This window comes from Ursus arctos, unplaced genomic scaffold, assembly GCF_023065955.2.
Source record: "Ursus arctos isolate Adak ecotype North America unplaced genomic scaffold, UrsArc2.0 scaffold_12, whole genome shotgun sequence".
Taxonomy (NCBI): Eukaryota; Metazoa; Chordata; class Mammalia; order Carnivora; family Ursidae; genus Ursus; species Ursus arctos.
Genome location: NW_026622786.1, coordinates 31,788,569 through 31,801,315, shown reverse-complemented (window position 1 = coordinate 31,801,315; position 12,747 = coordinate 31,788,569).

Sequence of the window (12,747 nt, the reverse complement as noted above, 5' to 3'; positions counted from 1 at the left end):
ATTTGGCAGGGTGAGTTTTTCTTTTTCCCCTTTATCACTTCTCTTTACTCCTGGTAAGAAAGAAAACTTTTAGCTTAAAAACACGTGGCCTGTTAAGCCAGTATAGATGGCTGTAAGAAACCGTCTGTACCGCCAAGAGGAAGTCTTGTTTATCTTGCAGTGGTTTTACATAGAAGCAGAAAGATCGCAGACAATGCCTATGGAGAGCTTAAGGAGTTTTTAACTGAGAATCCTCTCTAACTTCTCCCTCCGCAGAATGGAGGCAAGAATCATGATCTCTGTGGTCCAGACCAAGTGGGGCAAACCCAGATAGCACTGGCACCCCGAGGAGGGGGGGAGATCTGAAGATGAAGAAGCTGGGAAAAATCAGAGGATGAAGGGATTCTTGGTCATCCACCCAAGACTTCTATGCATCCATCCAAGGCTGACTGTGTACAAAGTGAAAGGTGGCCCCATCTGATCAATAAAGAAATGGCCTCTTTCAGATTTCAGGGGAGCTTGGGTCAGCTCATAGTAGGATATTTTCCTGCCGGCAGAGGACTATGCCTGCACTGCAGACCCTCTTAGATAGATATTTTTGTGGGGTGGAGGGAGATGAGGTTGAATTTACATAGAAGTTTTATCTAGAATCTCATTAGCAGAAAGGCTACCTCTGCCTAAAATATTCTTCTCCAAATTGACAATTGGAAACTGCAGGCCTCAACTGTTTCCTCCAGGGTCTTTGAGATTCCTTCCCCCCACTATGTATATAGGTGACATAATTTTATCTTGTTTCTTTCCATCCTCTTAAAGTTGATTCAAGATCTTTTTTTATGTTTGGTGGGAAAATACAAAGACTCTGGCAGGATGCACTTAAACATAATGTAGCTAATAAGTCTACTATTTAATTGTAGCTGTTAATGCAAAATTTGATGATATTTCAGCTGGTATGATTAGCATTTAATCATTTTTTATCATGGTGATACTGCATTTACTGCCTTTCTGCTTTGAAGATGTCAGCAGTCTCCTCTGTTTATTTAGAATTTTATGTCTTGGAGGCTTTGGCTTTAGAATTTCAGGGTTTTGAGGGCTTGAATGGTTAAAGAAAATTATTTGCATTTCTGTAGACTGCAGATGATTCCTGGTTCTTTTAGTTCTTGGGCTGTTTTGTACAGGTCAAGGGTAAGAGTTTTGAGACTGTCTGAGCCTTCAGCCCAGGTCCATTAGCTGCATAACCTTGGGCAAGTCATTGACCCCACTGTGCTTCAGCTTCCTCATCTGGCAGCTGGGGAGAATAATACCTGATCACTGTCTCCGGGGGGTGGTGATGAGCATCAGGTGAGAGGTGTGTGAAAGTGGCTCGAAAACCCGTAGACAGCATGTTAAGTGAATTAAGATTGCTTTCGTGTTGTCCTCCTCCTCCTCATCTAAATTAACTCAGTGTGGAGGTTTGGGAATGTCGGCGGCGATTATCTGGGGTCTCAGTTACCTGCGGTCAGCCGTGTTCCGGAGGCAGGTGGTCCTCCTTATGACATCTGGTCAGGTTGGTAGTTGCCCAACGTTACGTCATATGCCTGCGTCCTTCCCCTCACTTCTTATGACGTCTGGTCAGGCCAGTAGTCGGACGCCACGTCATATGCCTGCGTCCTTCACCTCACTTCTTATGACGTCTGGTCAGGCCAGTAGTCGGACGCCACGTCACATGCCTGCGTCCTTCACCTCACTTCTTATGACGTCTGGTCAGGCCGGTAGTTGTCGGACGCTACGTCATATGCCTGCGTCCTTCACCTCACTTCATCACGCAGGCATTTTATCATCTCACATCGTCACAAGAACAAGGGTGAGTACAGTATGATATTTTGAGAGCGAGGCCATATTCACACAACATTTATTGGAGCATATTGTTGTAATTGTTCTGTTTTTAGTTGTTGTTGTTAATCTCTTACTGTGCCTAACTGGTAAGTTAAACTTTATCACAAGTATTTACGTATAGGAAAAAACATAGTATATATATTGTGTTTGGTACTCTCCGTGGTTTCAGGCATCCACTGGGGGTCTTGTAATGTATCCCCATGGATAAGGGTTTTGGGGGAGGTTAGGCCAAATAACAAATTTGGTTTGTTTGACAAAACTCCCCACCATGAGATTTCCTTATGCTCTGAGCGTCCCCAGGCCTTTTAAATCTGGATTTGATTCACAAGCAACATTTGAGAAAAACGGTTGCATAAAGAAAGATAATCCTATAATGAGACATAAAGTGATTCTATCTTTACGTCTATGGGTGACAAGGCATTGTTACATTGATTACCTAATTTCATTTTTGGGGGGAAAGATAGAACAGGTGATATTAAAAAAAAAGATTTGAGAGAGAAAACACGAGCAGGGTGCGGGTGTGGGGAGGGGCAGAGGGAGAGGGAGAAACAGACTCCCCGCTGAGCAGGGAGCCCAACTCGCGGCTCCATCCCAGGACCCCGGGATTATGACCTGAGCCAAAGGCATACGCTTAACCGACTGAGCCACACAGGTGCCCTTAGAACAGATGATATTAAGCCACTTCGATGTAAGAGCTTAAGCACAAGGAAGCTAAATAAAAGGTTCAAGGTGTCTCAACAAGCAGGATGCCTTGTTAGAGTGGACACCTAAATAAAGTGTGATGGTCTTCGCACAGGGGCAAGGAGCTGAGATTAAGGAACCCACACTGAAGGGAAACCAGGTGAGCAGAACAGGATTGAAGAGCTTTAGAGAGACAGGGAAAAGGAGGTGTAATGATGGACTATTTAGAGTGGCCCCTTTTTGAGGACTGGGCTCCCCAAATAAGGGCTGCTTTGTTATTAGACTTTTTTCCCCCCTGGTTACCAGGTTATCCTCTAAACTAGTTGAAACATGCAGGCCTTAATGGTGCTGGCAGAGGCAGCACGGTGAGCTGGACGTTTGTTATCACTCAGGACCCTTGACTGTAAGTCACAGAAACCCCTGAGACCAATTTAAGTAAATGAAGTTACTTTGTTTTCCCCTAAAAATTTAAAACCCAGGTTTATTGAGATATAACTTACATGCATTCACATTCGCTGTAGTGTACAGGTCTATGTTTTCACAAACTCTTACAGTTGTGTCGCCCCCCATTACAGGCAAGATAGAGAATATTTCTGTCACCCCCAAAAGTTCCCTCATGCCCCATTGTATCCAGGCTTCTTCCCACCCCTAGACGTTGGCAACTACTGATGGGTTTTCTGTCCTATATTTTGCCTTTTCCCAAACAAAATACCGATAGTTCTCCCTCCCTTCCCCTGTGGAGAACCATCAGTCTTTTGTTTGGGAAAACTGGGAAGAAATTAGAAAGGGAGACAAACCATGAGAGACACTGGACACCAGGGAAACAAACCGAGGGTTACAGAAGGAGGGGCGGGGGGAGGGGTAACCGGGTGACGGGCATTAGGGAGGGCACGTGCTGTGATGAGCACTGGGTGTGATGCGCACTAATGAATCGTTGAACGCTACCTCAAAACCTAATGATGTACTTACTATATGTTGGCTAACTGAACATAAAAAAAAAATACTGATGGTTCATGAGATATGTAGCCTTCTGAGTTTGGCTTTTTTCATTCAGATTCATTCATGTTGATATCTGCATCAGTTGTTTGTTTCTTTTTATTGCGGAGCAGTATTCCGTTGTATGAATGGGCCACAGTTTGCTTCTGCGTTTCCCAGTTGAAAGGTATCTGGGTTGTTTCCAGTTTTTGATGATGATGAATGAAACTGCTACAAATATCTGTGTATAAGTTTGGGGTGCACATATGTTTTCATGTCTCTTGAGTAAAAATATCTAGTAGTGGGACTGCGGAGTCCTATATTCAGTGTATATTTAGTTTTAGAAGCAACAGCCAAACTGTGTTCTGTAGGGGCCGGATGATTTGCATTCCCCTCAGCTGTGTGTGGATTCCAGGTGCTCCTGGTCCTCACCAGCTGGGGGCTTTCTGGGTCTCTATCCTAGCTGATCGAATGCGGTGCTGTGCTCCCTCGTGGTGCCTCCCATTTGCATTTCCCGAATGAGTAATGATGGGGAGCAGCTTTTCATGGACTTATTTGCCATACATATATCTGCTTTTGGTGATGTTTCTGTTCAAATCTTATTGGGTTCTTTGTGTTCTTTTGACTGAGTTTTGAGAGTTCTTTACATAGTCTAAGTCCTTTAACCCACATGCGTTTTGCAAATATTTTCTATCTGTGGCTTGTCTTTCTCTTAACGGTGTCTTACCAAAAACAAAACAAAAAACAAAAAAACCCACCCACCAAAACTAGAAGTTTTAAATTTTGATGAAGTCCAATGAATCACTTTTTAAATAATGGATTGTGGTTTTTAGGTCCAATCTAATAAATCTTTGCCTAACCCAAAGTCACAGAAATTTTCTCCTATGTTTTCTTCTTGAAGTTTTATAGTTTTTTGGTTTACATTTAGGTCTATGATCCATTTCAAGTTAATTTTTTAAAAGATTTATTTATTTCAGAGAAAGCAAGAGAGAGCGAGGGCAAGCGAGCTTGGCGGGGAGGAGCAGAGGAAAAGGGAGAGAGAAACTTTAGTAACAGACTCCCCCCTGGGGACAGTCAGATGTGGTGCTCCATCCCAGGACCAAGATCATGACCTGAGCCAAAACCAAGAGTTGAAATGGTTAATGGACCGTGCCACCCAGGAGCCCCTCAAGTTAATTTTTGTATATGTTGCAAAGAATTGGTTGACGGTCAAATTTTTTTTGATTGTGGATTGCCAATTATTCCAGCATCATTTGTCATAAGGACTATCTCCATTGAATTGCTTTGCACCATTATAAACAACCAATTGACAATATATTTATGCGTCTGTTTCTGGTCTTGTATTCTATTCTGTATTCTAAGCACTTTTAATAGATTACTTCACTTGATTCTCACATGTTCCTATTTATGATAGAGGAAATTGAGTCATAGGGATCTTAAGTAACTTGCTTAGGGACATGGACCTGGAATACAGCAATTGGACTTTGCATATTGGCAGCCGAGCTCCTGACCCCAGGCCCTGAACCACTATCCTATTCAACCCTGCTGATATCTCAGAGAATCCAAGAGACAGAGTGCCAGCAGCCCCAGAAACAGCCTCCAGCCTGAGATTAGATATGTCTGGGACCTTCGATTTTAGTCCTCTCTTCCCTTGGGGGCATATTGTCCCTCTGATTGGCTTTCTCTGCTTTACGTCCATATGCCAGGAAATAGCAGTTCCCAAATTTTCATCTTCTCTCAGGTAGGGAATAGTCAGACTGGCTGGATCTCAGAAGGAAGTCTAAATTCATAAGGAAGAAACTGGTTCAGCCAGATGGGAGAGGCCCATCCCCAAATATTCCCCTGGCACCCCAAACTAGTTAACTATAGCCACAATGAGTACTGAGTAGAGGCAACTCTGAGAGGCCCAGCCTGGGCCAAGTGAAGGTCTTGGGACAATCAAACCACAGGAGCAAAATCAAAACTGGTTGCCGAGCACATACCCTACATAGCACCCCCCATTGTTGTACAATGGCGATCATTACAGACCCATTGTCTGGATGTACATGTGGACAACATAGTACAGTTGATCCTTGCACAAGAAAAGTTTGAATTGTGTGCGTCCACTTACATATAGATTTTTTTCAATAAATACAGCCCAGAACTGTAAAACAAAACAAAACCCACAAAACTGGTTGCTAAGAATTCAGTGCTGTGGGACACCTGGATGGCTCAGTTAAGCGTCTCTCTGCCTTTGGCTCAGGTCATGATCCCGGGGTCCTGGGATGGAGTCCCTCATTGGGCTCCCCACTCAGTGGGGAGTCTGCTTCTCCCTCTGCCTCTCTCCCTGCCGTGCTTTCTCTCTCTCTCTCTCTCTCTCTCTCTCTCTCTCTCTCTCTCAAATAAGTAAAATGTTAAAAAAAGAAGAAGAAGAAGAAGAATGTAGTGCTGTAACGAGGGCGATAGTGCAGGGGAGAGGAAGATCTCTGAAAAGGGGTGGGGGACGGGGGGACTTTAGTGGGCCCTGAACACTTAAACCTTTGTGGACCTCTTTCTTCATAGTGTGACATCTTGATCTAATGATGAATATAACACAGGCTAGATTATATTAATTTTCTTCTGGTCTTAAAAGAAGTTAAATCACTTTGGTGAGTTCCTAAAAGTATCCTGCGTCCTGGGCACTGTGCCTGCTGTGCCTAATGGAGGGAGAAGTCAGTGCCGGGGAAGCGCAGGGAAGAAATGGAATGAGTGTCTACTAAATACGAACCCATCTCTAGAAACACAGAAGCTGAGGCTTAGTGAGGTAATCACAGAATAACCAGTAGGTCTTTTGGTTCCAAGAGGTCTCTTGAGGGTGGCCCGCTAGAGGGATTTCCAGGGTGTGTTCTAATGAGACCTCTGCCGGCTGGCTAATTTGGTTGTGTCCTTCAGTGGCATCAGGCAGAGATAGACTTCTTGGTCTCAGTTCTCTTGATCCTTTCAGTCGAGCTCACTACAAGAACTGCTCTTTAGGCTTTAAAGCCTAGACGCAGGAGGTTGGTGGAGATGTCCACATTTTATCATCTGTTTATTCCTTCGGGCGAGACTATCAGTCCTCCACTTGGGAAAGAATCTCACTGGACAAACAAGCCAATGGGCTGCACATTTTCCAGTTGGGTCTTGGTGTAGCTCCCTCTATGCAGAACCCCATTCATAAATCTGTTCATTTATTCATTTATCCTTCCGCTCGTGCTACTTTTGCTAAGTGCTGGGAATACAGAGTTGACAGATGGGGTTCCTGTATTTTTGGAGCTTATAGTCAAATCTAGAATTTAGTGACAAGGGAGGTAAAATCCACAAAGACACAGCAGCTTATGTGATAACAGACCTTGTATATCAGCAGGGAACATAATGGTGTGGGGTGAGATCTATGAATTTCATTCAGTCTGAGGTCACTCAAACCTGATAGCCGCCTCCTGCTTGCCGCCTGAGAGATGAGCCAGGTGGAGGCTTGGGGATGGGATCAAAGGGAGGTAGAGGGAAAAGTCTACGGGGAGACCCTGAGTAGGTTCACGGACTCAAAAATGCCAGTGTGGCTGGAGTGCAGTAAACAAGGGGTACAGTGGTGGAATGAGTCTGGAGGGGTAGGCAGGAGACACATTCTTCAGGGTCACTTAGGAGTTGTGGAGCACTTTGGAGCTAACAGCCATGGGAGCTATGGAAGGTTCAAGCAGAGGAGTGATGTGGTCAGATTTCTTTGTTTCTTTTCCCTCCCACCTCCCCTCCCTAGCTCTTTTTCCTTCTCCCTCTCTCTTTTTACACAAAATCACTCTGAGTTTCTGTTCCATTTTCAGATATATGCAGGCCTATAAAACCTTCAAATATACATATTCTTACCATATGTTCACCGGCATTTTCAATTGCCAGGAAGCAACCCGCATCCCTTTAAAGGTTAAATGTCAAGGCAGGTCAGCCTTAGTTAAATAAACCAAATTGGGAATCACTGATACCAAATTGACAATACTGTAACTTAACATTCAGTGGCCATCAGCCTGACCTTGAGCAAGAACTCTCACATTTGCAGAAGCCAAAGCTTCCTGCTGGGTGGGCAGGGACCGTTTGTTGAGACCAGGCTTCAGCTAGTGATTCACGGAGGGACCATCCCCTACTGCTGTAGTGGCTGCTCGTGTGGAGGCCGCATGAATTATTCATGTGAGGAAGACAAATTGGAGTTCGAACCAGGTACTCTGCCTTCCCTCGCGAGGACTCTGCCAATTAGGATAAAGAAGGAACTCTTGCTCCATCAAGCCACAGTCTCGCTCTGTTATACTGTGCTTAACCCAGATTCCCGAACTGGGTTTGGAAATGGATTAGTGGATGATGAGCTTGTTTTAAAGGTGATACAGTCTTCAGGAGAAAGGGAGAGTTAACTCCACCAGTGGCTTTAAAAGTAAAATGCAAGGTTCAAAGGGAATTGCTTTAATAGCATTTGCCACAGAAGCCTGCTAAATGAGGTAGGTTCATGTGGGGGAAGCTGCTGTTGCTGTCAAGGCATAAAAGCTACTATTGAGACATATTCAGAGCAGGCCATAGTTTGCTGGGGTTCTGTTGGTTTAGACAATGTCTAGAATGATAGATTAGCAAGGGGCCTAAGGATTCGTTGGTCTGATTTGCACAAGTTATTCCAAGCCACTGTGCCTCGGGGATGAGAACAAACTGGCTATTGCTTTTTGGCAGCTTGAGTAACGCTAGCTGTGGTGAAAGGAAACAGCCTCGTCACATCTGCTCCCTCGCCAGCCAGGGATGGGTGGTCTCGATTGAACATTATGGGTCACATCGATGCCACTAACCAGGGCTGTGATGGTCTGTTTGCTCTGCGTTCTCATCTGTTCTCAGGATGTGTCCTGAGTATAGAAACTCAGGAAACTAAGTAGCTCTCTCCTCATTACCAACGACAAGTAATTAGTCCACAAACACCTACCAAGTGCTTGCTTTGTTCGCAGCATTGCCAAGAGCAGGGTGAGTTCACAAAATTTTAAGACTTTGGCCCTAGGAGAGAGAATAATGAAGACAGGTGATCATCTAAGACCAGATAGACCTTATCTCTAAGGAGTGGCTTCCCTCAAGGAGGATAAGACTGGCTGGGGGGGTGGGGCGGGGATTGCCCAGAGGAGGTGACATTGGAGCTGGGCCTTGAATCAGTAAAGAGGAAGAGAGTGGCCAGAACATGTGGGCAGAGTGGAGTATTATGCATCGTTGGGTTCCATGTTCAAAGAAGTGTGGCTCCCATTCTATGTTAAAAGGCTAGATGTATTAATATGTATTAGTTTGCTTGGGCTGCCAGAGCAGGACATCACAGACTGGTGGACCTAAACATAAATTTATTTTCTCACAGTTCTGGAGGCTAGAAGTCGAAGATCAAGGTGTCAGCAGAGTTGGTTTCTGGTGAGGCCTCTCTCCTTGGCTTGCAGATGGCCACCTTCTTGCTGTCTCCTAGCATGGCCTTTCTATGTGCATGTGCTTTTAAGGATGCCGGTTCTATTGGATTGGGTCCCACTGTTAGGGCTTCAATTAACCTTAATTGCCTATTTAAAGGCCCTGTCTCCAAATATAGTCACATTGGCCATTAGGGCTTCAGCATATGAATTTTGGGGGACACTGTTCAGTCCATAACATTCCAATAACACTTTCAGATCTGAAGCGACCTAAAGTGTGTGTGTGTGTGTGTGTGTGTGTGTGTGTATTCCTATTTTCTGGAGAGTCATTGAATGTACAGGTAAATTCAAGGGAGATCATGATTCAGTTCTAGAGACTTAAGAAAACAGTAGAAAATTGTTTTGCTTAAACTCAAAATACACATGGAAAGCACAGCTCTTAGGTCTAAGGCAATTACTTCTATGACCCATTCACCAGCCCTTTCAAGCCCTCTCCCTCTTCTTTTGCCATATTTACTCTTTCTAATGAAACTTCATTGTCCCACCATTCTCTTCATCTACTTCTCATGAGCAACAAGGTTAAGCAGGACAAATAACCATGACAGAACTCCTAGCCTCTCCTGTGCCTAAGGTGATCCTTTTGTCTCCACTCAGTTTCCTCTTTATTCTGTATCGCTTAGGATCCCAGATAGGACACAAATGTCACCCTCCAATTTTAGGAGAGTTTAATGAAAAGATTGCCTGCCCAGGGTTATGGGAAAACACCAAAAGATGGAGAAGTACCTTGGAGCTAGCAAGAGAGAGAGCACTACTACCCACTACGACTGTGGCTCTGTGTTCCTCACAGCCGCTGGCCACTGGCAACTCATGGCCCGGTAGAAAGACACCAGGTGTGGGGAATAAATATCCCAAACTCTCCTTCCTTCCAGTGGTTGAAACCAGTCAAAAGCAAGAGTGTTAGGAAACTGGCTGGTGCAATCCATAGCTGCCAGCCTCTCAGGGCACAGAGCAAGGTGGAGCAGTATGGAGAATGGATATAGGGGCCTAAAAGGGAACACACCATCCCTAGAGAAACTGTTCCAGACCTTCGCCCTTCTTCTCGAACTCTTTGCCTCTGCTTATCTTCCTCTTAGAGCATGATTCTACTCCATTTTTCTTAATGGAAATAAGAGGCATTTCACTTATTCTTCCTTCCTCTTCACTTTTAGATTCTGATTGTTGTCATATTACTTTCCGCTTCCTAAGACAAAAATCTCTGCCCATAAAGCACCACACATGACCCTGGAGTCTTGTACATAAATTATCTTCATTCTTTCTCATATTTTCAATTTCTCCCAATGATGTGGCTCTTTGCTTTTAAGTTTATGGACCTACTTGAATTTCTCCTGGACCCCAGACAACCTTTTTCATTTGGTGATCTCTTCCTTCCATTTTGCTGCTGTATCTGCTCCTTTCTTTTTGTTGTCTTCAGAAATGAAGAGACTGTCCTCATTGGCTCTGATTCCTTACAGGTGTCACCTGTTGTCTGGATTCTGTCCCCTCCCACCTCACTGAAAATGCTTTTGTTAAAGGTCCCCAGTGACTTCTTTGATGCCAACTCTGATCTTCTGTTTTCAATCATCACCCTACCCCTTTGCAACATTCAACTTGAAGGAAGAATTAGCCAGGTAAAAAAGGGAGGAATAAGCGAGAGATGGAATGCTTCAAGTGTCTTATTTAGGTTTTACATTTCCAGAACCTATTGCACAGTGGACAGACATGAAACAAATATTTGTTGAAGGGTAAAGTAAGAAATAGAATATCTCCAGTGTTTTCATGTTGGAATAGCATATCTTACATGTAAACATTGAAAGAAGCAATAACAATACACTCTAGCAAGGCAACAAAAAAAATCAACAAACTTCAAGGAAATTCTGGTACAATGTTGATGGTTACCATTAGTGGAGAAAAAAGTATGATAGAATATAATAAAAATGCAGGCAATGAAAGATGCTCAGGTTGAGAAAAATGATCAATCATCATAAAGACAATTCATTTTGTTAAAGTTACAGTAAAAAAATAACAGAAATTAATGTGAAAAAAAATGCACAGTTACTGCCTATCCTGGGGGATCAAGAGTAACATTACAGGGTAACTTATTTTATATATTATAAAATGATCTGGCATACTACAGATCAGTGTGACTTTAAACATGGACTTACAGTCAACGTAGCTAATACCACCTACGGTACCGATGTGTCTAGAAAAGGGTAATTAAGTGGCCCCAAAGCAACAGTGTCCTTCCACATAAAAAAACAAAAAAACAAAACCCAGAAAAAATAAAAAGTGACTTTACTCTGCAAAGAAGTGCCTACTTCCAAAAATTACATATTTCCTTTAAAAATTTAATTCTAAATAAAAATTCTGGTAAATTTTAAATATGATTCCCCTTGCCCTTTGCATGTTCTTAGTAGAGAAAACTGTTATTATTCTTCAACATCATTTCAGTTGGGGAACCTCACTGAAGGATAATGTGCAATGATTTATTACCAGGATTAGGAATGAAAGTCTGAGTGACAATAGAAAGTACTCATTTCCAAATTCATAAAGTATTTCAATGAGAGAGTTTCCAGCCCTTAGAATGACCCAGCTGAACCAAAGATAGTATGTAAGCCATTCTACTGGAACTCACAAATTAAGATATTTTTATGCTGAACTTTAATGTTGAATTCTCTTTCCTATCACCTGATTCTAATTAAAACCATCTTTCTAATATTACTCACCACATCTAAACTTTTGTTAACTTTCTGATGTATTTCCTGGAATGTAGTTTTCCCCTCAGATCAGTGAAGAAATGGAAAACTTGTGTTGTGACCTTTCTAGATTCCTCTTGTAGTCTTGAAGAACACAGTGTGATAAGGTTTTCACTCTGAGAAGGTAATCTTCCTTTAGTAACTTGTGCTGAAATTACTCAGTCTAATCATACTCTTTCCAAGCCTATGCCTTCAACAGAGCATTACATAGGTCACTTCTTCCCCAAGACAGATTCTTCTCTGGGTTAAGAAATTTAACATGAATGCACCCACAGGGAAAGAATTAGGTTGACTTATTTCTAAAAATAATTCCCAGTAGAAGAAGCAGGACTAATGTCTGAAGAATGTCAGAGCCTCATAAATGTTGTCAAGGTGGGAATTGCTTAAATTTCTCCTGGAAACTCAAGTGGTGCCATATTCACTCAGTTACAGATTCAGAAACTGTCCAGAGGAGAACCCCTATGTTTCTCTCTGAAAGAAAGGGTGTCTGTGGGAGAAAGTTACCTCCAAGCTGACAGTTGTTGAGATACATGTTGGTCTGATATTTTGGATCCCACCCACAGGAAATAGAAACTTAAAAAAAAAGTACTTAGAAATTAATGATGGAGAGATAATGATTAAATTTTGGATCAAAGATATGCTATATACCTGTTTGATGAGCTAGCTCCATATCCTCTTTTTTAATATGAAATATTTGAACAATACAGAAAAGTATAAAGAATAATAGAGTACCCATCCCACCATTTGCATTTAAGTTCACTTTGGGTCTTCTTAATAAATATCATCCTCTTTTTCTGTTCTATGAAATAATTGTATAAGATGGGGACAGTAGTTTCTGAAGAGTTTGGAGAACATTAACTATAAAACCAGTGTCTTATTGGGGGAGAAGTAGTAGAAGTTGACTACTGAGTCATTTTTAATTCCAGTGGTTTATTAGTTTTCAGCCTTTTGAGTCAGTTTTAGGAATTTCAATCTTTTCAGAAAATCGTATATTTCATCTATGTTTTAAAAGTTTTTTGGCATAAAGTTGATGATAGTATTCTCTTATATATTTT